Source organism: Lynx rufus, unplaced genomic scaffold, assembly GCF_022079265.1.
Source record: "Lynx rufus isolate CCGP_SWC_20201006 ecotype Redwood Valley unplaced genomic scaffold, mLynRuf1.p SCAF_17, whole genome shotgun sequence".
Classification (NCBI taxonomy): Eukaryota; Metazoa; Chordata; class Mammalia; order Carnivora; family Felidae; genus Lynx; species Lynx rufus.
In genome coordinates, this window is record NW_025814831.1 from 34,603,399 (window position 1) to 34,629,239 (window position 25,841).

Here is a 25,841-nt window from a genome sequence, read left to right on the forward strand (position 1 = left end):
GTCTCTCTCTGTCCCAAAAATAAATAAACGTTGAAAAAAAAAATTTTTAAAAAAAATAAATAAAATAAAAAAAAATAAAAAATATCTTACTGAAGACATTGTTTTTTAGGCAGATTTTTCCATTATCATAAATACCTTAATACACAAGGTAATTTAAGTGTTACATGTTAGTGACTACCTGATATATTATACAAATTAAGATAAAGTTTTTTGTTTTAAGACCAAATATTTGCCTTTCTACAAAAAACATCTTAAACCTGAATGTTCTTAAGTTGAATTGAGTCTTATCTCCCAAGTAATCTCCCAAATAAAAACTCTTGGTCTTTATTGCCTTATCAATTACATTATCTTCCTATATCACAGGGGCTTGGATTATTTGGGAAAACAACAGGGGCTTGGGATCATATTTGGGAAAATAACAGAGTGAAACATTTTGAAGAAAATCAACTAACAGAAAAATGTTAAATGTCCCAAGAAGAAAGGGGTACTTGGCCATTTAAGGTATCACTGGCCTGGTTATATACCAAAAGATTTCACCAAAATGGTACAACTGAAGCCATCTAGAAGTTATCATGGTCTTACTGTGCACAAACCACATTATTTTATCAGACTCCCATTACTGAATGACACTTTCTTTCTTGCTTTAGACATTTTAATACCATTTAATCAATGGAAAATTTTGACATTCATATACTCATATTTTCCTTACTCTTCCTGATTCTTTTCTGGAAGACAGTTTAGCTTGTGTTGTTTTTTATTGTTGATTTTATGATTTAACTGTTAAGGGTTACACAAGGGAAGTCTTGCTTTACCCTTGACTACTATGAGAACACCTAAATAAATATTTTAATATAGTAATACATTCAAGCTAGGTATGATTCTATCTTTCTCTTTGGTGAAAAGCTACCTGGTCTATCCAACAATCACAATGACTCTGAAATACATCTTTGTATCTTCATGATCTACTCCCAGTCCTTTAGATTTCAAAGGGACTCTATCAAGTATCTTATAATCTGTAAGGTTCGTAAGAGCTGTGTCTGTTCGGTTTTGGCCACTATACCATGCCTAGTGCTTAGCCTGACTGGCACATAGTAGGTGTTCACAAATACAACTTTATTGCACTGATGAAATTCTTGAACCAGTTACTAGTTCACCCACTAAGGATGTTACTAAACATCTCTGAGATAGTTTATTTATTAAAAAAAAGAATAAGAAGAATCCTCATAGAGTTATTCCTATGATTAAATAATTTTTAATTATTAAATATACAGTTTAGTAGTAACAAAGTACAGTACTATAATTATCTTTTAATGTAAAACTATATTTTAAGGCATACCAGAATAAATATAGTTGATTTTTTTAACATGACTACATTATAAATTGGTGTGATTCAAATTAATTTTACAACTACATTTTTATAAAATAATAATAATAATAATAATAATAATAATAATAATAATAAAGGGCCAAAAATACAATGAGGAGCAGAAATATTAAATACAGAGACAAAGAAGGAAAAAAATCCTCATAAATAAGGCAATGTTTTGAAAGAAAATAACTTCCTTATATATATGTGGCTTAAAACAAAACTAATACTTTCCAAGTGACAAACCTGGCACAAAATAGCAACTGGGAGATTTATTTTTGCTAAAATTATCATCCAACTCTGTCCAAAAAAAAAAATCTTTACTTCTTAGAGGCACGTACTCTAAGATGAAATTGTCTTGGTAGTGAAGGGGAAAAAAGCCCATTAAAATGTGCTTTATATTTTCTTTTTCTTTCTAGTACTTGTTTCTTTAAAAATTAAGTCTAAAGCGCCATCTACTGTGTCTGTTAGGATCACATCACCTTTGTTGGTTTAACAGAGTACTGAAGAAACAAAATGAAGCAAATTTAGAACCTATTACCTTAAAGTCCTATTCCAAGGAAATAAAAGAGCGTGTAATTTTTTCCCGTTACATATTTTTATACAATATACTTAAATGTAAGTACTTAAGACACATACGTTATAGTGCCTCAGCAATCATTTTCCTTGCTTTCTTTTTACTTCCTTCTTAGATACTTCACTTCCTTCTTCCTTCCTTTGCTTTTGATAAGAAAAACATCACAATACGGAGTAAAATACGTCTATACAGTAGACAAACAAATACTAATAATAGCAAAGTTTTGAGCTCTTACTGCATGCCAAATAGTGTTTTAAGTGGTTTTTACTCAATATCTCATGCAATCCTCACAAAAATCCATTGAGATGAATGTCATTAGTATTATCTCCATTTTACAGGTAAGGAAATTGAAGCACAGAGAAATTATTAAACATTTTACCCAAGGTAACATGGCTAGTAAGCGACCAAAGTATGATTTGAATCTAGACATTCTGGCTCCAGAACCCATCTCTTAACCATGATACCAAGCTTTCTATTACTATTAATGGGTTCAAATAATTATCAACGATACTCTGTCATCGGAACTGCATAGGATAGGGACACATGGCTGACTCAGTTGATAGAGCATGCAACTCTTGATCTCAGGGTTGTGAGTTCAAGCCCTACGGTGCATATAGAGATTACATAAAAATAAAATCTTTAAAAAAAGAAAAGGAGAAGAACCACATAGGACAAACACTACGTCATGCTTTACTTCAATACATTCTAACATTATTCTATCTTTAGGCTTTTTGCATATATATCTATTTTTAGGAGATATTATTTTATGTAGAGAACTTGTTAAAATACCTGGGCCCTACTATGGAGATTCTGATTTGATATGTCTGAGCTACAATTTGAAAGCGCTGTTTTTAACAAGTTCCCCCCAGTGACTCTGACAGGCCACACTGGAGCCCTGCAGTTAGAACTATTGAGCTTTAAGACATATTTTGTTTTGGGGCTATCCATCTGCTCTTAAATTATAGTTCTACTGACTTTTCTCTTACTTTAAGAGTTTAAACACAGAGAACTATGAAGGCAAACTGTCATAAATTTAAATATGTGGGGGATTTGTGTCTATACTGACTTTTAAAATAGGGAAGCAAAGGATTGGTAACCAGAAATTTTAAATTCTGTTTTAATAACTGCAGAAGAATAAAGAAGAAATGAAGTTAGCCTCCCTAGCTACTCCATATGCCAAATCTTTTCTGACTCTCCAGAAAACATATTCTCTGTACCAGTGGTTTTCAAAAGCTACACCAGGGATTCTTGTGGAGAAGGAGAAGAGAAGGCAAGGATTCAGCAGCATCCCTATCCCACCCTCACTGAATCAAAATAAAATTTCCACGGATAATGTTTGAAATCATTGACTTACTCCACTAACACTGGTGGAATTAACTGCTGTTTGTTTCACATGTATACATCACCAAGCAAATAAAACCAAGCATCTCAAGGTAAGGGCCTGTCACTCATGGCTTTTTTGAAGGATGGATGAATGGATGGATATAGATATACTAGGTGGTCAGCCCGCAGCTTGTGACAGTGGCTATCTTCTTTATTAACCCATAGGGTCTTTTTCATTACGTAGATGTAGGCTTTACTGAGAAAATATCAATGCATTAAAAAAATCTCAGGTCACTTATAAACATGGTGTATCTATAATGTAATGAAATGGGTATTTTCACAAGTATCTATAACTTACACATCTAAATGACATGCAAGTTATACATAGATGATACACACATGAAATGTAAGCTATATATAAGTGATATAGTAAGTGAAATGATGTTTGTGAAATAAATCAACCAAATTTATTCTAAAGGAAATCCTGCCATTTGCAACAACATGGATGAACCTGGGGGACTTTATATTAAGTGAAATGAGCCAGACAGAGAAATACAAATACTGTATGATCTCACTTATATGTGGAATCTAAAAAAGTCAAACTCATAGAAGCAGAAAGTAGAATGCAATTAGCAGGGGCTGGGGTGGAAAAAATGGAGAAATGCTGGTCAAAGGTATAAGCCTTTGGTTATGAGATGAATAAGTTCTAAGGATCTAATGTATAGCATGATAACTATATCTAATAATACTGTACTGTATATTTGAAATTTACTGAAAGTAAATTTAGAATGTTCTCAAGACACACACAAAAGTAGTAACCATGTGACATGATGTGTTACTTAACTTGGCTGTGGTAATCATTTCACAATGTGTACCTATACCAAATCATCACATTCCACATCTTAAATATATGCAATTTCGTCAACTATACCTCAATAAACCTGGGAGGGAGAGCAAAGCAGTTCACCTAAAGATTTTTTTTTTAAAAAAAGCTTATTCTAATACTACTATTACACAAATATTTTTGCAATTTTTCATTAATTCAGAAATCATAGAAGCAATAAAAGAAAACTAGTTCTAGTACTTTATATTTAATTTACATTTAAAATGTACTTAGTTTGCTCATTCACCTTATTCATCATGCTTGATTCTAAATGGCAGTTAGTTATATCAAAAATCAAAAATAACCCACAAAATGAAGACCTGCTACCATAGAAAATAGTCAAAAGAATGTTCTAGGAGCTATCCCCCCCCAAAAAAAGAAGAAGAAGCATGAATAAAATGAGTATATAATCTTACATGACCATTTTAAGGGAAATAGCATTTATTTGGATGCACTACTGCTGGCATTAAAAAAAAGAAAAACTCAAACACCATATTTTTAAATCACTATATTTTATAATTACAACTATTGCTACAGAGGTGTGTGTGTATGTGTGTGTGTGTATACATATACATATATACATATATACATATACATATATATATGTGTATATATATATATATATATATATATATATATATATATCCTTTGCCCTAAGTCTTCCTTTCATGGGAGGAATCAAAGCCAAGTCCATTACTGGGATTTCACAGTCTTCCTCTTGGAAGACTTGGCAGGCTTGTAACTTCAATATATTGATGTTATTCCTGCTACTTTATGTAAACCTTCACTTCAAGTTTGGTGTGTCTGACACCACATTGCCCAATTCTTCCACTATTCCAAATACTCTGAAGAAGCTTCCCAGAAATCCCTGTTTGGATCAGCAAAAGCAATTTGGTGTCATCAGCAGATTTCACCATTTCCTTTTGGAGTCATTAAAACATTAAACAAGCATGATCTTGGTATCAACCCTTGGAGTTCCTACTATTAACCTCTCTCCAGCTGAAGTCAAGCCATTCTCTGCTATGTTGTGATTCCCATCATAAAATCAGGATGTGTTTATTTGCTAAAAGTTTAAACTTTGATGGATATTTTTTTAACCGAAAGTTGCAAAATGCATTACGAAAGTAAAGAGAAAAAAAATTCCCAAAGGAAAGGCCAAATAAACCAGCAAAGAGAAACAGCTCCTACTTGAGTTGCCTTATCCCAGTACTCAAACCACCTCATATTCAACTGATTCTAAAACCTCCACAGAATTTTGACCTTTGCCCTCCAATTATTTACTTCTTTTATAATTGTATGAGAAACCTTATTAGGCACATTTGAAAATTCTATATGAATTATAACCAGCAGGTTCCAACCACTTTATTAGCTTTTTCCCCTCTTCATTACATTTGAAGGGAAAAAAGCAAACAGTCCTTACGGAGAAAGTGAAAAAGCAAATAGCTTTCTCCTCAAACTGGTCTGTACTCTGAACAAGAGAAATCACTCTTTCTTTTATTCAAGTGCAAATCTGTTTGAAGCTTTCATTCTGCTTTCCCAGCCTGCTCTCTGCAGCTGCATAAAAGATGAGACGTGGGAATGAAAGAAAACTAGATTGGGGCCAAAAAGCAGTACTGTCCATATGCAAACTGGCTCAAAGAGCAGCAAGGCTTCTGTAGGTCCCTTCCCCCATTTGCCAACCTAGCAGACCCCCAGCCAAAAGGAGAGGGTGCTGTGCTAGCCCATGTCCAATCTTGTCTAAATAACAACTTCTCCCATGTAATTAGGGGAAAGATAAGGTTACTAGACACCCTCCACCACCCTTGCCCCAGTCCTGACACAGTGCCTGAGGTGTTCTCAGGACCAACTTTTTAGCTCTAAGTTAGATGGAATGAGGCAGAGTCAGAGACTGATGGAAAGACCCTCACAGATCTCTTTTAAGCTGCTTGTGAAGCAGGAGACTGGCCGAGGCAGAGCAGCAATAAGCAGAATTTATTTTACTTATCTTACCCCGTGCAAAATCAAGGCAAAATCTTACTCCCAAAAAGCCAAATCTGCTGTAGACTTTCAGAAAGTCTGGCAGCCCATTAGCCTACATGCGAGAGTGTTAGGTAACCTTATAATCCCAGTGATCTACTCGGGCCAAACAGTGAACTACACAATTGAGAAAGTTCACCATCAAAATCAAACTCTGCTGGGATGAGAAGAGTATTCTCAAGGGTTTTTACTCAGATGTCATTATAACTCTATGTTATTTTTAATACTGTTCTTTGGATTTTGCCCCACACAGAATTCCCAAGTTACAGGGGGACCACGAACAATGTCCAGATGTATAAAAAGCAAAAATACTTCCCTCCTACTTGTGGATTCCAAGATAAACACCACAAGAAGCACGTGTGACTAAACTCAGAGCTCATTCCAAATTAAATACTGCATCATGTGCACAGTGTAGGACTTAAAAAACAAAACTGCACAAATACTCTACACGGTTCATAAGCCAGACTTGGGTGAGCACATGACCATGTTATAAGAAGGAAACATGAATTGGAGAGTAGGGGTAAAGGGTGAGAAAAGTCTTAGTCATGACCTTTCCCAGAAAATTGGTGCTATTTTCAGAGAACACTTGTATAATATGGGACATAGATGAAAGATGAAATCGTATTTTTCTTTGTTTTTTTTTCTACTGATGACCCTCAATTCAAAAACCACCTAGCAAATAGAAAACCCTACAAAGATTTCAAATTCCCTAGCTAAGCCATGCACAAACATCATTAAATACACACACACACACACACACACACACACACGTAATGAATACTTAAATGTCTGGCTAGCCAGCCCAGACAGAATGCTTTTGACCTATAAACTGGGTTCTGAACAGAGCACATGGAACTTTAGGTGGCAGGGTAACAGGACATTCAGGTCATGTGAAAAGACTTCCACATTATTTTTATTGTGTTTCAAAAATTAAAGTATAAAATGGATGGATGGATGAATAGATTAGGCAGACAGAGGAGGAGTTTGGCTAACTAAGTGAGTTTAATTTTTCTCCCTCAACTTATCCTAAGTAAAAGCTTATAATAAATTAAGATTTGGAAATGTTTACTGAAATATCTTCTTTTCTAAAAATTAGGTAATAATGATAGATACAAAAGAATATATATACTTATGTAGGTTATGATGCATAATGATAAAAATATATACCTATAAACCCATCATCCAATTTATGAATTAGAATATTCCCAGTCCCAATCAAGCTACACATGGCCCTTCCTGAATCCTATCTTCCGGCTTCTCTCCCAATTGTCATCACTATTCTGAATTGTGCATTTATTTTATTCTCGAGTTTTAAAAAATAGTTTTTACTGCAGCTGATGGCATATTCAAATGTATTTGGTAATCCCCCTTTGTGCATGCTTCCATAATGGGGAGATAAAAAAGTAAATACCTCAATGTATGGAAAAAAGTATCTGCCTGTATGTCTATCTTCCCCTACATGTAAGTACCTTAAGATCAGGAATTATGTCTTATTTGCTCTAACTTCCCAGTACCTAGCAGAGTAATAGGCACAGAATATGTCAAATAATTATTTTTCAACTAATCTTTCAAATTAGAGCCCAAATGTCTTAAATGTTTCACAATCAGAGCTGGCCAACAACATCAAATATTGCTCTTTTGAACATTACCTTTCTTCTATGATAGATCTCCTATCCCCGGGCCCCAGGGCCCAAGTTTATCTCCCTAGACTGCAAATCAACATAACAGTCACTCATTACCTCATCACACACTAGATAAAATCTTAGATGGCACTGAAACTGTCAAATGAGACTGTTTTCCTCAAGGGTCATAGAGTGCTCGCTTCTTAGTCTGGTAGAAAACATTACCACATGAAAGTTGAACTTAGTAGTATTTGAGCTTAACCACAGATATCAATGAGACATGGAGGCGTCAATTGTTTTCTACTTAAGGACAGCATCACCTACATAGCAAACTATATACAAAATGAGAGAGATGTCCCTGCTATTTGACAGCAAAGAGTTTCATAACTACCTTTAAATATCTTTACATTATGTACTGAACACAAGTCTCTCAGGGGCTGTGTTCTAAAGGATAAGCCTACACCCTCAATTATGTCACCATTATGCAATATACTCATGATCACAAATTTGTCCTTCAGCCTGGAAGAGCAAAACCGACAGTCAATGTGGCTTCAGATACAAGATTATGTTGTGAGACCTCCCCCAAAAGTATTAGTATTCGAAAATTTCTCTGACTCATCTCTTCATTCTGATCAAAGCACAAGATTAAGATTAAGATTATCCAAAATATCTTTCTGGGTGTGGAGAGGAGTCAGGAGAGATGTTCCTGAAGAACTTAAGCAGTCATAAGACCTCAATCTAAAAGATCTTTCTTAAGAGACAACTGCAATGTTACCACAAAAGGCTTAACGGTTATACTTTAGGAAGCAAAGTTTAGGGAACTGTCACATAGCTATCTGTAGTCCAGAATTAGTTCTTATATTGTAAAAAATGAAAATTAAAAAAATGTTAAAACACTACAGCACAGGCCAGTCTACAAAACCCACAGCTTTTCACAAATACAGCTGAGAAATTTTAGTCAGGAATCTGTATTGATCTTGATAGCATTCCAGGGAAAAACCTTGAGGAGATGAACATCTTTCTCACAAGGCTTTTAGTGCTCTATTTCAAACACTTGTTGCAAAAAAAAGAAAAAGGGAAAAAGAAAAAAAAAATCACTCATCTGTGCCTATCATTTACCAGATATGACCATTTCCTAATTTATCTCAGCCAACTTTAAGATGTCTTCACTATTACCACTGCATTTTGGTATCAAGATAAAGATGTGATAAGAGAACTAAGAACACTTTCAAATGGACTACTGGGAGAGACTGGTCAAAAAGATGGGCAAATGACTGCAAAAATCATCTCAGTGTGCCACTCCACGTTCAACAAAGCAGTTCACCTGCTCAATTACTAATGGTGAAACATCTCCACTTAGACTGAGACAAAGACACACTCCATTTTCTCCACCTATCTGCCAGCCTCCATCTAAATATGAGTTTTATAACCAAAGGGTTACTCTCACTATACAAGTCAAAGAAAAACAACAGCTTGTAACACTATGATGTCAATCAATTGTGAGGGCATTTATTTGATGGTGACTTTCTACAAAAGTAGAACTACTATCATTCCCGCTGGAACCAGTTGGCCCTTTTTTTTTTTTTTTTTTTTGGTTATATTTCTGAGAGTATATCTTGCCTGAGTCACAAAAGAAGGAAACAACTATTCTGTTCTCACCATCTCAACCCCTAGCATTTCTTTTTTTTTTTTTTTTGATATTTATTTATTTTTGAGAGAGAGAGACACAGAGTGCAAGTGGGGGAGGGGCAGAGAGAGAAGGAGACACAGAATCCAAAGCAAGCTCCAGGCTCTGAGCTGTCAGCATAGAGCCCAAGGCGGGGCTCGAACCCACAAACCGTGAGATCATGACCTGAGCCGAAGTCAGACACTCAACCCACTGAGCCACCCAGGCGCCCCTCAACCCCTAGCATTTCTATACTGGTTTGTAACTAGGATAACATAAAGACAGTAAGAAGGGGGCACCTGAATGGCTCAGTTAGTTAAGCATCCGACTTCAGCTCAGGTCATTATCTCACGGGTCATGAGATCAAGCCCCATGTTGGGCTCTGTGCTGACAGCTCAGAGCCTAGAGCCTGTTTCAGATTCTGTGTCTTACTCTCTCTCTGCCCTCCCCTGCTTGCACGGTTTCTCTCTCTCTCTCTCTCAAAAATAAACATTAAACGTTAAAAAAAAAAGACAGTAGGAAACAGGTGTGATATATGCTAGAGGACATTATATTTTGCTCTTAGTAGCTTGTTCTTTTTTGGCTTCCTATAATTGTATTCCATACTGATTGATGGAACAGCTTTGAATATTAGTAAAGACAACTGCTGGAATCCTTGTTCATCCCCTTAATGACAAGCTACCTAATATAACCAAACACACACAATGCAATAAATCCAAACCACCTTATTTCGTCATATTATAAATACTGCATTTATATGTATATAAATATATCTGTGCTTCAAAGAAGCAAGAAATGAAAAGACAGAATGGGAGAAAATACTTGAAAATCAAATATCTGATAAGGGACTTACAGTCAGAATATAGAATGAGCCTTAACTATTCAATAATAAAAAGACAAACCATCCAATTTAAAATGTGCAAAGGAGGGGCGCCGGGGTGGCTCAGTTGGTTGAGTGTCCGACTTTGGCTCAGGTCATAATCTCATGGTTCATGAGTTCAAGCCCTGCGTTGGGCTCTGTGCTGACTGCTCAGAGCCTGGAGCCTGCTTCAGATTCTGTGTCTCCCTCTCTCTCTGCCCCTCCCCTACTCATACTCTGTCTCTCTCTCTCCATCAAAAATAAGAAATAAAAACATTAAAATATGCAAAGGAAAAAAAATGGGGTGCCTGGGAGGCTCGGTCAGTTAAGCGTTCAATTTTGGCTCAGGTCATAATCTCATGGTTCATGGGTTTGAGCCCCCCCACTTCAGGCTCTGTGCTGATACCTCAAGAGCTTGGAGCCTGCTTCGGATTCTGTGTCTCCCTCTCTCTCTGCCCCTTCCCGCTTGTGCTCTGTCTCTCTCTGTCTCAAAAATAAAAGAACATTAAAAAAAATAAAAAATAAATAAATAAAATGTGCAAAGGATTTCAATAGACATTTCTCCAAAGAAGACATACGAAGGTTAATGGGCACATGAAAAGACTGTCAACATCTTTAGTCATTAGGGAAATACAAGTCAAAACCACAAAGAGGGGCGCCTGGGTGGCTCCGTTGGTTAAGTGTCTGTCTCTTGATTTAGACTCAGTCATGGCCTCATAGTCATAGGATTGAGCCGCACTTTGGGCTCTGCACTGAGCATCGAGCCTGTTTGGGAATCTCGCTCTCCCTCTCTCTCCCTCTGCCCCTACCCCACTCCTGCGCAAGTGCATATGCACAGGCTCTCTCTCAAAATAAATAAATAAACATTTTTAAAAAACACAAGGAGATACCACTTCATACCTATTACTATGATGGTCATAATTAAAATAAAATTTTAAAAAGACAAGTGTTGGCGAGGGTATAGAAAAATTAGAACTCTCAATCATTGCTAATGAGATTGGAAAATGGTAAGCCCACTTTGGAAAACAGCTTGGCAGCTCCTCAAAATGTTAAACACCGAGCTACTATATGACTCAGCAATTCTACTCCTAGGTATATAATCAAGAGAAATGAAAGCATCTGTACGCACAAAAACTTGAACATGCATGGTCATAACTGCACTATTCATAATAGCCAAAAAGTATAAACAAACCAAATATCCATCAACTGATCAATGAGGCATATCCATACAACGGCAGATTACTTGGCAATGAAAAGGAATGAAGTACTGATAAGTATTGATAACATACTACAATATGAATAAACTTTGAAAACATTATGCCAAGTGAAAAGAAGCCAGTCATCAATGCCACATATTGTGTGACTGCATTTTAACAAAATTTCCAGCCTAGGCAAATCCATAGAGACAAAAAAGAAAAAAATAGTAGTTGCCAGGACCTGGGAGGATGTGGAAATGGAGAGTGACTGATTAGGTATGAAGTTTCTTTTTGGGGTGATCAAAAGGTGTGGTAGAGTTGCACAAATCTGTGAATATGCTTTAAAAAAAACACTAAATTACATACCTTAAAAGGATGAATTGTATGGTATGTGAATTATACCTCAAAAAAGGTATTTAAAAAACATTTCTGTTATTTGAAGGCTTTTTGTTCTTTTAAAAAAAATTTTTTTAATGTTTATTGAGAGACAGAAAGACACAGAGAGTGAGAAGGGGAGGGGTAGAGAGAGGTAGAATCCGAAGCAGGCTCCAGGCTCTGAGCTGTCAGCACAGAGCCCGATGCGGGGCTTGAACTTGCAAACTGTGAGATCATGACCTGAGCCAAAGTCGGTCACCCAACCTACTCAGCCACCCAGGCGCCCCGGCTTTTTGTTCTTTTTAACATAGCAAGCGTTATGAGGTCTATAATGGTATATCTATTTTCTAATACATATTCTTGAATATGAAAGCTCTGGCATTCAACAAATAGATGATCTACTGACACTAACCTCTGATGTAGAATTTACCTGCAGTGAAATTCCCCTCTCTTCCTATCTTTTATTCCTTTACTCAACCTTGACTTAGTTCCTACACTCATTATAACATAAAGTGCTCAGCAAGCCCTAGAGCCTGAAGTAGTAAATAATAGATGTCATCAGTCCCTATCATTTTTGAAATAGAGAACTAAAATTGGGCTATTTATCCAGGCAAAGCAAAATAATTCACATTAAAATTTAAGAGTTGTATTTACAGAATTGGTATTACATACATCCCTATCTTATGACTGGTATATCTTCTGGTTATCTTTGAAAGTGCACTATATCTTAAACTTCAAAGTAATTGTCCACACACTCTTTTATGTGTGAAAAGCATTAAGGGAAAGTCTTTCTGGTATATCCAAAAATTAACTCTCTCAGAAAGGATTCCAGTATAAACCTATCTTACACCAAGTGCACTACAACTAAGATTTATTCATTTTTTCAACCGAAAATTTTTGAGCACTCACACCTGCCAAATGCTGGGATTACATAAATGAATTAAATTAGACACAGACTCTACCATAAAACAATTCACCATTATGGAAAAACACAGAATGCCCTATAAACAGGCAATGACAATGGTGTGCTCCAGGGGAGGAGTGTGTATGGTGCTGTCAGGAAAGTGTTCAAACTCAGAAACGTGAATTCTACAAAGGGCAAGGAAGTTTGTAAACTCTAATCAGGAGACAGATTACTGAGGTCCCCATCTGATCCTACTATTCATTCAACACATTTAAGGACCCCCATCCCATTAATAAGAGACGAGTAATGAACTGCATGCTCTAGATGCCTGAATTACTAGCCCCTAAGTAGCTAATTTTCAAATACATCGTGAAGGGTAGCTTTTTTTTTTTTTTTTATTTCCAGGAAAGGTTCACTCTGATAGGAGAATGACATTGAGGATATGAAAGAAACAAAACTAAAATTAAAAAATATTCATTTCCATGTTATTTAACATATACTCTACAAAGAAGGGGTCAAGATTTTAAATTCAGATATTTTAAGCTCCCTTTACCTATAGGGGCACCTGGCTGGTTCAGTCAGTAGAGCATGCAACTCTTGATTTCAGTATTGGGAGTTCAAGCCCCATACTGGGTTTAGAGCTTACGTTAAAAAAAAAAAAAAAAAAAAAAAAAGGCTAAGCTCCCTTTACCTATAACTCTCAGAAAGTAGGAAAAACATCTTCTTAACCATGGTATCCTAAGCCAGATTCTTTGACTCTCATTAAATACATGTCAAATAAATGAATAATCAAAAAAAGAAATCAGCAACAAATGCCATTTTACTTATTCCTTAACAATATGCCTGTTTCCTTTCTTCTTTTCCCTTTTCTTGCCCTTCTACTTCTTTTCTCTTTTATCTTCATCTGTTCTTCTTTCCTCTTTTACTTTAAACCTATGTCTTCAGAAGGCCACCAGCTGCTCTGAATGGCCATTGTTTTGCTAGATTGAGCCCGGTGTTAGCAATAGAGCATTTGCATTTTCTAATTATAAAGCTCCACCTAGTGGTCTAAGCTCCTTTTATTTATTTATTTATTTATTTATTTATTTATTTATTTATTTATTTATTTATTTATGATCATTATTTGTTTTTTTTATTATATGAAATTTATTGTCAAATTAGTTTCCATACAACACCCAGTGCTCATCCCAAAAGATGCCCTCTTCAATTAAGCTCCTTTTATCTAGAAGGTATCAGATAATAAAACTGGAAAACCTGAAGTTAACCAAGAAACATCAGTGAATTCCAGTTCTTCTGTTAGTCTTCTGGCAGTTATCAGATACACTGAATTGTCTTTTCATACTACAACCAAGTTGTCAGGAACTACCGATGTTGATACTCTACAAAGATTCATAGTCATACATATATTTACTTTTTTTCCTTCCCTAAAGCAAACAAATTATGTTACTTTAATTCTGGAAGAATTAGCAAAGATACAATCTATTGAGATATTTTATTTAAATTATACTTTAAAAACTATAAAATACAAATCTGATATTTTCCTCTACTTGTGATAATGTTTCCTAAACTTACCTGATCATAATTTACAAGATATTAAGTGACATTGTCCTAGTGTCCCAGAATCAGTGACAAAGGCCCACAGGTGAGAGCCAGAGGCAGTAAGTGCCCAATCTGAGGGAAAGCACTAAAAATTATGTCCATTTAGCTCCCCCTGGGGTTTGCTAAGAAGTAACAAAACTGGCTGGTGCATCCAATCAACCTTCCCAGGGCAGAACTAAGGCAAAGCAAAGGAGAGCCTGGCAGTTTGACCTCATAGGGGTATCACTAAAAAGTGGGTACTTCGAGAGAATGGTGATAGAGGTTGGGAGATGAAGATGTCTGCAAGAAGGAGAAACTGTCAGCATGGTCCCAGGTTGGCTGCTTCTGAGCTGCGGGACCTATATGCACCTACACATAGAGATACATGTAGTTAACCGTCTGAAGTTTCTGAAACAAGAGGGCTAGCTAGATTAGTCCATGCCCAAAGCCAAAACCCCAAAACAGAATGGTAGAGTATTTGGCTTACCTTCTAAGAAAAGGACTGGGGCCCTCAGCAGGCACATAAGAGGGCTTTATCAGTTCCAATGTTCCCAAGTGCAGAAGCATGACGTAAAAGAAAGATGGGGAAAGAAGGAGCCCGGGGGTACATCCACCCTGTGAAGAATGGACCACCACCAGGGACCAGTGGGAGAAGCCATGATTATACTTCTCATTGACAGAAGGGATCCAGATGAACTTGGCCACTACTTAAAGAAACAATCATCTATGCTAAGATCACCACATTGTGGAGGCCACCACTATCTGGCAGAACTAGATTTAGAACACTGCTCTCTACTAACCACTCTGAAGACCCCTTCTCCCCTATTCCCGTACTCTCTTGCCAACATGGAAGGCCTGGATTTTGAAAAGGAGAATGAACGCACTACCTCTGAGCTAGACCACAAGCAGCCTGAGTCACAGCTCTAGCCTGCACTGGGAGGATATACTTCCCAAAGTTTTATGCTGGTGTAGACTATTTTAATAACAACATGCATATTTATATATATATTTATATACATACTCCTATACAAACACACATATACAAACACATGAAAGTTTTTGCTTGAAGTCTTCAAGTTCTTGCTTGAAGTCTCACACAGAAAGTTCGGAAAACAATACTTATATCCTAATAAATTGAACTTGCTCAATAAATCAGTTACCGTAATGAACTACCAGAGCACTTGTTAAAAACACAGATTCCCAGCCCTCCTCTGAGGATTCAGATTTTCCAGGCCTGGGGTGAAGTTTACGAATTTATTTTTTATTTGTTTGATACTTAACCCTTGTGTGATACTTATGATCACACAAATTTGAGAAACACTGTTCTAGGAGGAACCAATTAAACTCCTGAGCATTGCACACCTGCTTTATGAAAGGGCTCTCATGCTTTCCCAGTCTTTCATCTTACTCTACACTACAAACAGAAATGTTGCTATTTCCGCAAGTAGTATTACATCTTCACCTCTGTTCCTCTTAATACCTACTTTTCTTAAGATGACCTTTTCTCTTTATGCATGTGGCTAAATATCATGTAGAGCACTTTTAACCTTCTATTTTATCACATTTACTTGTTTATATGTCAAACTTCTTTCTTTGAGACTAAGAATTATTAGAGGGCAAGAGTGACACCCTAACTTGTCCTGTATTCCCAGGACATAGCACAGAGCCTAACATATGGCAGGTGCCCTATCAATGTTTGTTGAGTGGATTAACTAATGTGCCCAGACCCCTAGATGACCATATATTATAGGAACTCAACTACCATAAAATCTTACACAATAGTAAAACTTCAAAGTAATAATCCTCATTTAGATTATCTTTTTCTCTCCTTGCAGTTTTTCCTTTATGTACCCACTCTATTTATCTATTAACAGACCAAATGAGAAAGCAGATGAGATATAAACATGGCTCCATATTTATATGAGAGAGATACAAACGGACACAAAACTGCCAAATTTTATGTTACAGCCAAAGTATACAAATGAAAAAATGCAAAGTTTATATCAAATAGGTTTATAATTAATTAGGCCACATTCTTCAAATAGTAAAATTTGAATTTGCTTTTAATCAATCTCCAACTGCAAAATAACTTCATAGCAAAGAATTCCATAAGAAAAAGAAAAGATTATTGGGAGAACATATGTCATCTGAGAAATGTAAAAGAAATGATTATATAAAACATTTGGTTCCAGGGCCTCTGGGTGGCTCAGTCAGTTAAGCGTCCAACTTCAGCTCAGGTCATGATCTCTCAATTCGTGGGTTCGAGCCCCATGTCAGGCTCTGTGCTGACAGTTTAGAGCCTGGAGCCTGCTTCGGATTCTGTGTCTCCCTCTCTCTCTGCCCCTCCCCCACTCATGCTCTCTCTTTCTCTTCCTCCCTCCCCCTCTCTCTCTCTCTCTCTCTCTCTCTCTCAAAAATAAGTAAACATTAAAAAAATTTTTTGTGGTTGCTTTTTATACCTAAAATTAACAACTGAAAGTTTTTTCCTTCACACTACTACACAGCCATGTTAAAAACAAGATATTCTTATAAATATGATAGTGCCATACATAGAAAAAATAAAAACAGTTAAGTGCTGATAAATGTATACATAAATTTTAAGTTCTTTCAACTAAAAATAAACAATGGTTTTCCCCTGTCCATCCTCTGAAAAAGAAAAAGATAAAACAAATTAAGCTTTCTTTTCTAGTGTTGCAGGGACTATTCTTAGGCCAACCCAAAAGTCAGTACCAAGCTGTTGGTTTGCCAGTTCAATTACAGATGTTTAAGGAGTTAAATATTAGACTTCTAAGCCTCTATTCTAACTATGAGTGGTCTAGGAAGAGAGTAATAAACTTTACAAACCTATTTACTTGTGTGTACCCCTTACTACAGTGTCAGTTCCTTTAAGTTTAGAAGAGTCTTAGTCCCTAAATCTCTGAAAGAACTATGAAACTCTTTCCGAATGGTCAAACATGTCATGTATCAGTTCAATTTGTTTCTTAGTGCCCTCTTCCCTGGATCTTATCTCCCCCTGCTCCAATCTGTACTGGTCATCTCTAAACCCACTGTCAGCTGACATCCTGAACATTCTTTTACCATCATCCTAGGATTTCGTTTATCTCTCTCCAATACTATATCCCTGCTTTGCTTGGATTTCATGTCTTCTTTTTTCTTTCATGTCTCTTTCAAGTCTTACCTCTCTTGTCGATCATTCAGTTGCTTCCTGAGAAAGGATGTATAGGAGATACATTTTTTGAGACCTTGCATGTTGGAAGATAACTTTATTCTACCCTCGTAATCAGTGTGTGTTAGTGGTACAGTGGTGAGCGTAGCTGCCTTCCATCCTCATAACCAACTGTATAGATAAAGAAATAGATGTTTGTGATAATTTTCCCTCAGAACTTTGAAGGCACTACTCCAGTGTTTATTAGCTTCCAGTATTACTTTTGAAAAGACTCCCTGTTCCTTTCTTTGTGACTTGTTTTTACTCTCTGGTGCTCTGAAATGTCCAGGTAGTATCTTTTTTTCCCCATTCATAGTGTTGAGCACTTTCAATCCACAAATTTATGACCTTCAGTTCTGGAAAATTTTCTTCTATCATTTCACTGATAATTTCTTTCCTTCCATTTGCTTTGGCCCCTCTCTTTGAATGTCCTACTAAAAAAAGTTAGACCTCCTACATGAATTTGCTGTATTTTTAACATTTGTCTAATATTTGTGCATCTCTTTGACTTTTATTTTCTAGGAGATTTCCTCAATCTCCTGATTTATTATTTTTTTAAGTTCTTCTGTTATATTCTATGAGCTCCTTTTCTCTGAATATCCCTTTTGCAACCTGTTATTCTTGTTTCATGTAAGAATATATTCTCTACCTCACAGAGATAATTATGTCAGGTATTATACTAAATGGTTTCTATTCACCATATTTAAATATCTCAAATTCAATTTATACAGGACTGCACTCCTGATCTTCCCCCTAAAACACGCTCTACCCGTCTTCCTCTTGTCAGTTGATAGCAATTCTAAACATCCAGTTCCTCAGACCAAAAGTCTAGGCTCCTCTCTTTGTTTCAAACAACATATCCCAACCCATCAGAAAATCTTGTTTGCTGAACCTCCAAAATCTATACAGAATTCAACCACTCATCATCTTCAGTGCTACTCCACTGATTAAGTCACCATCATCTCTCACCTAGGTTACTATGAAAGCCTCGGAACAATTTTCTCTGCCTTTATCCTTAGCCCCCTACAGTCTGTTCTCAAGACAGCAACCAGAGGGAGCCTTTTCAAGCCTCATTCAAGTCTTTGCTCAAATGTCACCTACTCAATGATGCCAACCCTAACAACCCCTAATTCTGCACCTGCTCTCTTCCTTAATTCATTTCTCCCTGACCCTGCTCTACTTGTTCTTTTCCTACAGCAGTTAGTATCTTTAGCATACAGTTTCTGATTATTGCTTCTTCCCCCACTAGAATGCAGGCTGCACAAAAGAAGGGATCTTCATTGTTTTGTTCACTGATGTATCCCTAACACATTGAAGAATGACTAATAATAAATATTTGTTGAATGAATAACTTTTATATATATGAGAGTAGTGAGGCCTACAGAGATTAACTTGTCAAGGAGACACATCCAAAACATGAAAAACCTGGTTAGAACCCATGCTGGCCTGCTACCAAAGTCTACATGTTTAATTTAGAATGTTCCTTGATATATCTGTGATTAAAATGAGGTAAATCCTCCATAGACTTCCAAGTCTGAAGGCGTTTTTTCTTATATTTCTAACAAAGGGAAAAATACATTCCTTTGTATAAATTCAGAGGGAAAATGTTTATGCAAATGTGTCAGGCTGTAGAATGTGATGGCATTTAACTCAACACAAAAGCCAGCAGATGAAGGAAGACTGGAAACTTCTTTGAGCTCCTCAACTACCTAGATGGGAACAAGGTTGCCAGAGAAACTTCTAAGTAAGAATCTCTGACCCCCTGGTAGGATATGTACGGCTTCCTCCCACTTCTACTTAGCAAGGCATGCCTTTGAGGTACACAGTATATTTACTTTTTCCAGGATTTTCCAATCTTTCTTCCAAAGATTTACTTTAAACACATGCTATTATGTATTTTAACTGGACTATTGAAAAGGTTTTGGCTACTTTCTCTATTCCTATTCAAATCTCTAAATTACATATTCTCCTTAAGTAAGAACTAAGAAGGAAAAAAGCTTCAGGCTCCAAAAGGAAATATTACTTTTTTTGCATTGGCAAGCTTAGAAAGTAAGGATAGAGAATTTACATGTTGTAACTTTAGACAATACTAACAAAGAGAATCAAACTCCTGTGGTAGAAGTATATAATTTGATAAATATTCTATGTGTTATGTAAGAATGACACATTCCACCCCCTAAAGTCAAGAGGAAAGTTGGGGTAAGGCTTTTATGTGTCTTTGGCAGTAGTCTGGTAGGCAGGACCTAAAGTGCAGGAAAATAAGACCCTTATGCTTATTTTCCTTCACACTATTTGCCTGATGTCATTTCCCTCCAGCAAGGATGATAGAAGCCAATAAAACTAAAGGAAACAGTTCTGGAAAAAATAGTACGCTATTGCTAAAGTAGGAGAGACAGCAAGTAGTAAGGAGTCTATTCCTAAAAAATTCATTCAGGTCCTTTCCTTTCTCTAAAGTACCACAATTTTTCCATTCACTATTAAACTCAAATCTATCCAGTAAACCTGACTCAGGTATTGCGACAGTTGCAGCTTTTGCTTGACTAGCATCTGATCCCCACTTCTAATAAATATACCCTATTTCTTCTGGAAAACCCCAGATTCTCAGACCATGTGTTGTGGGAGGGGCTATATCCCCAAGAGTAGGGGTGGAGTGTGCCACCCAGGTCCAGCAGGGGCACCAGATCCTCCCAGCCACAGCAGGCATATGACCAAGCTAGTCTGATCAAAACAAACCCCAAGAACTTGTATAGGAGCTACAAAGAGGAGACAACATAGGTCTAAAGCTGTTTTGCCAAAAGCAGACCCTAAGAATGAGGTTAATACTGAAGGAAGTAGAAACAAAAAATCAAGAGAAAGAAAACTAAGTCCTGATGAAATTATTTGATTTCTCTGGATTAAATTTCACTTGAAACTATACTACACCCAGACTAGGAAATGGGAAAAATGTGTGTGTGTGTGTGTGTGTGTGTGTGTGTGTGTGTGTGTACATATATACATATTTTAATAGAAGGCATTCTAATAGGAGGCATTTGATAAACATATACTATTGCTGCAGTAAGCACTGAAAATCATACTTGATTTCTGGAAAAACTAGAATTGCAGAAATGAGACAAAGATCAATTCTCAGGGTTATTAGAATAATGTAAGTAACTATTTTATTTACTCAGGCTGCTAGCAAAAGCCAGAAAGATAGTAGAGGCAGAGTGGATACAGTATTTCTAGAATTATTTCTACTGCTTATTCTGCAAACAGATATTGAGTCTTTGACTAACCAAATGAATAATGAAATATGGTATCATTAAGAATAGCATCCTCTTGGGGTGCCTGGGGGACTCAGTTAAGCGTCCAACTCTTGATTTCAGCTGAGATCATGATCTCAAAACTTGTGAGATCTAGCCCTGCATCGGGCTCTGTGCTGTCAGTGTGGAGCCTGTTTGGGATTCTCTCTCTCTCCCTGTCTCTGCCCCTCCCCTGCTCGCTTCCATGCACTGGCTCTCTCTCAAAATAAATAAATAAACATTTTAAAAAACTGCATCCTCTTCCCCAATGAGCAGTTTTTCTGAGTATTCTAAAGCCTTTTCCTTTCTTACTTGCTTCCTACCTCTGTCCCTTTCAACTTCATTTCCTTTCTCTATTCAGACACCAAGATCTTGCCAGCACCATGAGAAATTACTCTCACAGTCTTACTATATTAAAATTAAAGCATCATCCACTAATTTTATGTAAATAATATATACTTTAGTCCTAAAGCCAACATCTTACTTAACAATGAAATGCTAGGACATATCCACTAAAATCAGATGCAGGGTAAGGATGCTCACTATCTCCACTACTGTTCAACACTGAACTGAAAGTATTAGCCAGTGAAATAGGCAAGAGGCTTATAAATTGGGGGGAAAAAAGTAAAATAACCTTTATTTTCAGATAATGTAATAGGGTTACATCGAAAACCCTCGAGAATCAATAATATAAACTAACTGAAAACAATAAAAGAATTCAACAATAGCCTTCATGTATAAGCATATTGAACAGCTAAAGGATAAAGTGGAAGAACAAATTCTACTAAATACAACAACAAATAAGAAAGTATTCTTAGGGATAAATTAACAAGAAATGTGTGAAACCTATATGAGAGAAACTTTAAGACATTCTTGAAAGATACAAAAGTAGATGTGAACAGATAAAAAGATATCTGGTACTCTTGGCTAGGATGATTCAACATCATAAAATTATCAGTTCACCTTGAATTACCTTATAAATTTAATGCAATTCTAATAAAAACACCAATAACCTTTTGTAGGGGAGCTGGACAACCTGAGACTAAAATTCAAATGGAAAAATAAACAGGCAAAAATAGCCAGGAAAACACAGAAAGAGAAAAACTATGAAAGGCAACCACCCTACCAAACATTAGAATATAATATAAAACCTCTATAATTAAAACATGTAGTATTAGTACATGAATAGACAGACCATGAAGTAGAATAGAGTCCAAAGCCAGACCGAAATGCATATAAAACTCAGTAATCTCAAGTTGGTGGCATCTCAGTGGAACAAAGATGGATTTTTAAAATAAATAAATAAACAGTGATGGGACAACTGTTTAGTCATTTGGAAAAACATAAAACTAGATCCATACATCAAATCATTCACACAAATAAACCCCAAAAGGATCAGAGATTGAAAGGTAAAATATAAAACTAGAGTCAATTTTATTATTCACATCAGTTATGTTCTACAAAGTCTCCACAAACACTGAATTAGCAAATACTGAATCCTTTTCCTAGGGAAAATACATAATTAGGTTCCCCAAGCCTCTGGTCATAATATTTTCATCAACCAACCAATACATACCTTGCTTTATGTGTGCTTCTGTTTAAAGACATCATATTTAATATATGCTGTTGATTCATTAACACTGAACTGTCAGCAAAACTATGTAACTCATGCCTAAAATAAGCTTATCTATTATAATACTTGATGAGGCCCATAACAACCTGCTTGTACTTAGGAACGCTGGAGAGCACTGCAAAGGGGCCATTTTAAACAGCAAAATCACCAACAAAAAGCACAAAAATATGAAAACAACACTTGTTTACAATATGAGAGCTGAGAGAAGGCTGAGCATCACATTTTCAACCTCAGGTGTAACTGTGGGCAATGGATGATTCAAATTTTTCTACACTCTGCATATATCTGCACCTGACTACAAAAACACCAAGAGTATTAATTTGGGAGTTACAAATAAACTTTAGTGAGGTGGCAAACTCACAAATACAGAATCTACAAACAATAAAGATGAACTATATGCGCATACTTGAAGAAAACATGGGTGGCTTCCCCTTTAACTTCAGTATTAGGAAAGGCTTTCTATGACTCAAAACCCAGATATACTTAGAAGAAAATATGGATGCATTCGACTACTAAAAAATTTATGTATGGTGGGGCGTCTGGGTGGCTCAGTTGGTTGAGCGTCCAACTCTTGATTTAGCTCAGGTCATGATCCCAAGATCATGGGATTGAGCCGCGTATCAAGCTCCATACTGATCATGGAGCCTGCCTGAGATCCTTTCTCTCTCATTCTCTCCCTCTGCCTCTCTCCCTGATTCGCATCCTCTCTCCCTCTAAAATTAAAAAAAAAAAAAAATATGTATGGCAAAAAAAAATGTACAAAGGTCAAAAGAAAGCTAACAGAGAAAATATTTATAAAATACATCATAAAGGGCTAATATCACTAATGAATTTTTAAATCCTTAAAAATTATGGGAAAGACAGGAGATGGGTTAAATGGGTGATGGGTATTAAGAAGGGCACATGTTGTGATGAGCACTACGGATTATATGTATGATGAATCACTAAATTCTATTCCTAAAACCAACATTACACTATATCTTAACTAACTAGAATTTAAATAAAAACTTATAAAAAATTAAGGGAAAGAAAACCATAAACCTAAAAGAAAAATGTACTAAAAAATTAACAACTTACACAAAAAGATACAAAAATGGCCTTTAAACATAACAAGAGATGTTCAATCTTACTCATAATAAGAGAAATGAACTCAGATACCATTTCTTAGCCATCAGCTAGGCAAAATTAACAAGTATACTTGTTAATTAACACACTATTTTGACACTCTTATGCATGGCTGGTAGGAATGCAAATTAGTACAACCCTTATGGAAAATTTGGCAATTAATAACAAACTACATGTGACTTTACCTTTTGACTAAGCAATCCCACTTCTAGAAATTTACCATGAAGATAAACTTGCAGCAATACTGACATGCATATGCACAAGGTCATTCGTTTGCAGCATTTCTGCCACATACTAGAAAATAACCTAAGTGTCCATATATAGGAAAGTGGTTGAAGAAACTAATAAACTATAGCGTATCCACACAAGAGAAAGTTATAAAAAAGAATGAGAAAGATGTCTATGGACTGACAGAATTATTTTCAGGTTAGATTGCATGATTCCATTTATACAAAATATCCAGATAGGCAAATTCATAGAGACCGATCCCAAATTTGTTATAGACAGATAATAAATTACCAGAGACTAGGAAGAGAGGGGAGGAGAGAATGACTGCTAATGGGTATGGAGTTTCTTTTTGGGGTGATGAAAATGTTCTAGAATAAGAAGTGGTGGTGGTTGAAAAGGATAACTATTATTGCATGTTAATCGTATCTCAATAAAACTTTTTGAAAAAAGAGTATATCATGCTGCTTTGTGTATAAAGAAATAACATCTGCATGTATATGCTTTTGTACCAAAAGAAACACTAGAAACATATGAGATTGGTTATCTATTGGAGATAGGTAGGACACAATGGAATGATGAACAGCTAGAAATAGGAGAGAAGGAATGGGGGATGGGAGTGACTTTTCTTTAAGTGTATCTTTTGGTATACTTCAAACTTTTAGAACTATGGTAAATATAAATGCATAAATAAAATCAATCAGGGTGAGTAAAATTCTAAAATGATATACTAACAAAACTATATTCCAAATGTATAACACAGTCACACTGGGATGGGAGGGGTAGAGAAGAAACCAAAGTAACTTTTAAACACAGCATTTGAATTATATTCCCTCAGACTAAAGATTTTTTTAACTTCAGATGAATTGTAAATTCTAAATAGTAGGAGGCTTCCCCCAAAAGCTTTAGGTCAGCATTTGTAAAACTACTTTCTGTGTATTCTATGTTTGAGTAAACAAGTAAATATACTGTACTTTGAACAATGAGACATGAACTATGAACATCAGAGAAGGGAGTTACAAATGTAGAAAAGTGGAAGAAGAGAATGAATCCTGTGATGGTGGATTAGAATTAGAAGTACCAGAATGGATTCATAATTTTATATAGACAGAAACAGGTAAAGATATAGACATAAATGTAGAAAGAGATACATATGCATGTATACACACACACACACACACATGCTTTCCCCCTAGGTCTGTCTGCTATGAGGATCTAGAATCAGGGAGCACACCATATGCCCAGATTTTGGTTTCTAAATACTACATTAAAAAGAATAAGGACTACTTCTACAGGTAGGGCTAGGAAAGCACAAGAAGAGCATAAAACATGGTTTTATGTTAGAAAGTAAGAAAGTGTTTAAAGAATGATGAGTATATGTCAAAAGAACATAGAAACCAGCTTGAAGGTATTCCCACTGACCTAATCTGGGATAATTTCAGCATCAAAATAAAGGATAGTAATGATTTACAGCCCACTGAATTTTTAAAAAACCATCATGAGTCCATACTTATAAAAATAAATACATAAATAAATGGAGAAAAAGGAAACTTATACTAGAAAGCCAATTAACAAATACAGGTAAAATGGGCACATTACAAAATCACCAGTTGATAACCATCGTAGTAATAACTGATTCATGAAAGAAGCATCAATAAATGCTAAAAATACAGTGAAAGTTTGAAGACTAACAGGAAATTCCTGACTCTCAACTACCTCTTCACGAGATACTTATTAATTCCAAAGGGGAAAACAGAAATTTTACAGTGGAAAACTTGACACACACTTCCTAAGCAAAGTGATTAAAGTTAATATCATCAGTAATGGGACAAATCAATATCATGTGTCTCCTGATATGATACACTGAAAAGGCCACAAGTCACTTCTGTGGTATTCCTGCCACAAAAAGCATATCCTACAACTAATCATAAGAAGACTCAAATTAAAAGACATTCTACTATTTAGGTGCATATTTAGATAAAGGGGCATGCAAAGTTAGGTAAAGGAACA

General features: G+C 35.9%; 1 protein-coding gene across 2 annotated transcripts in view; it reads right to left on the minus strand.

Annotated features, from left to right (window-relative positions):
- The window catches only part of RAD51B (RAD51 paralog B), a 576,579-nt gene that overhangs the window by 475,558 nt on the left and 75,180 nt on the right, over window positions 1-25,841 (minus strand). The window lies entirely within an intron of this gene.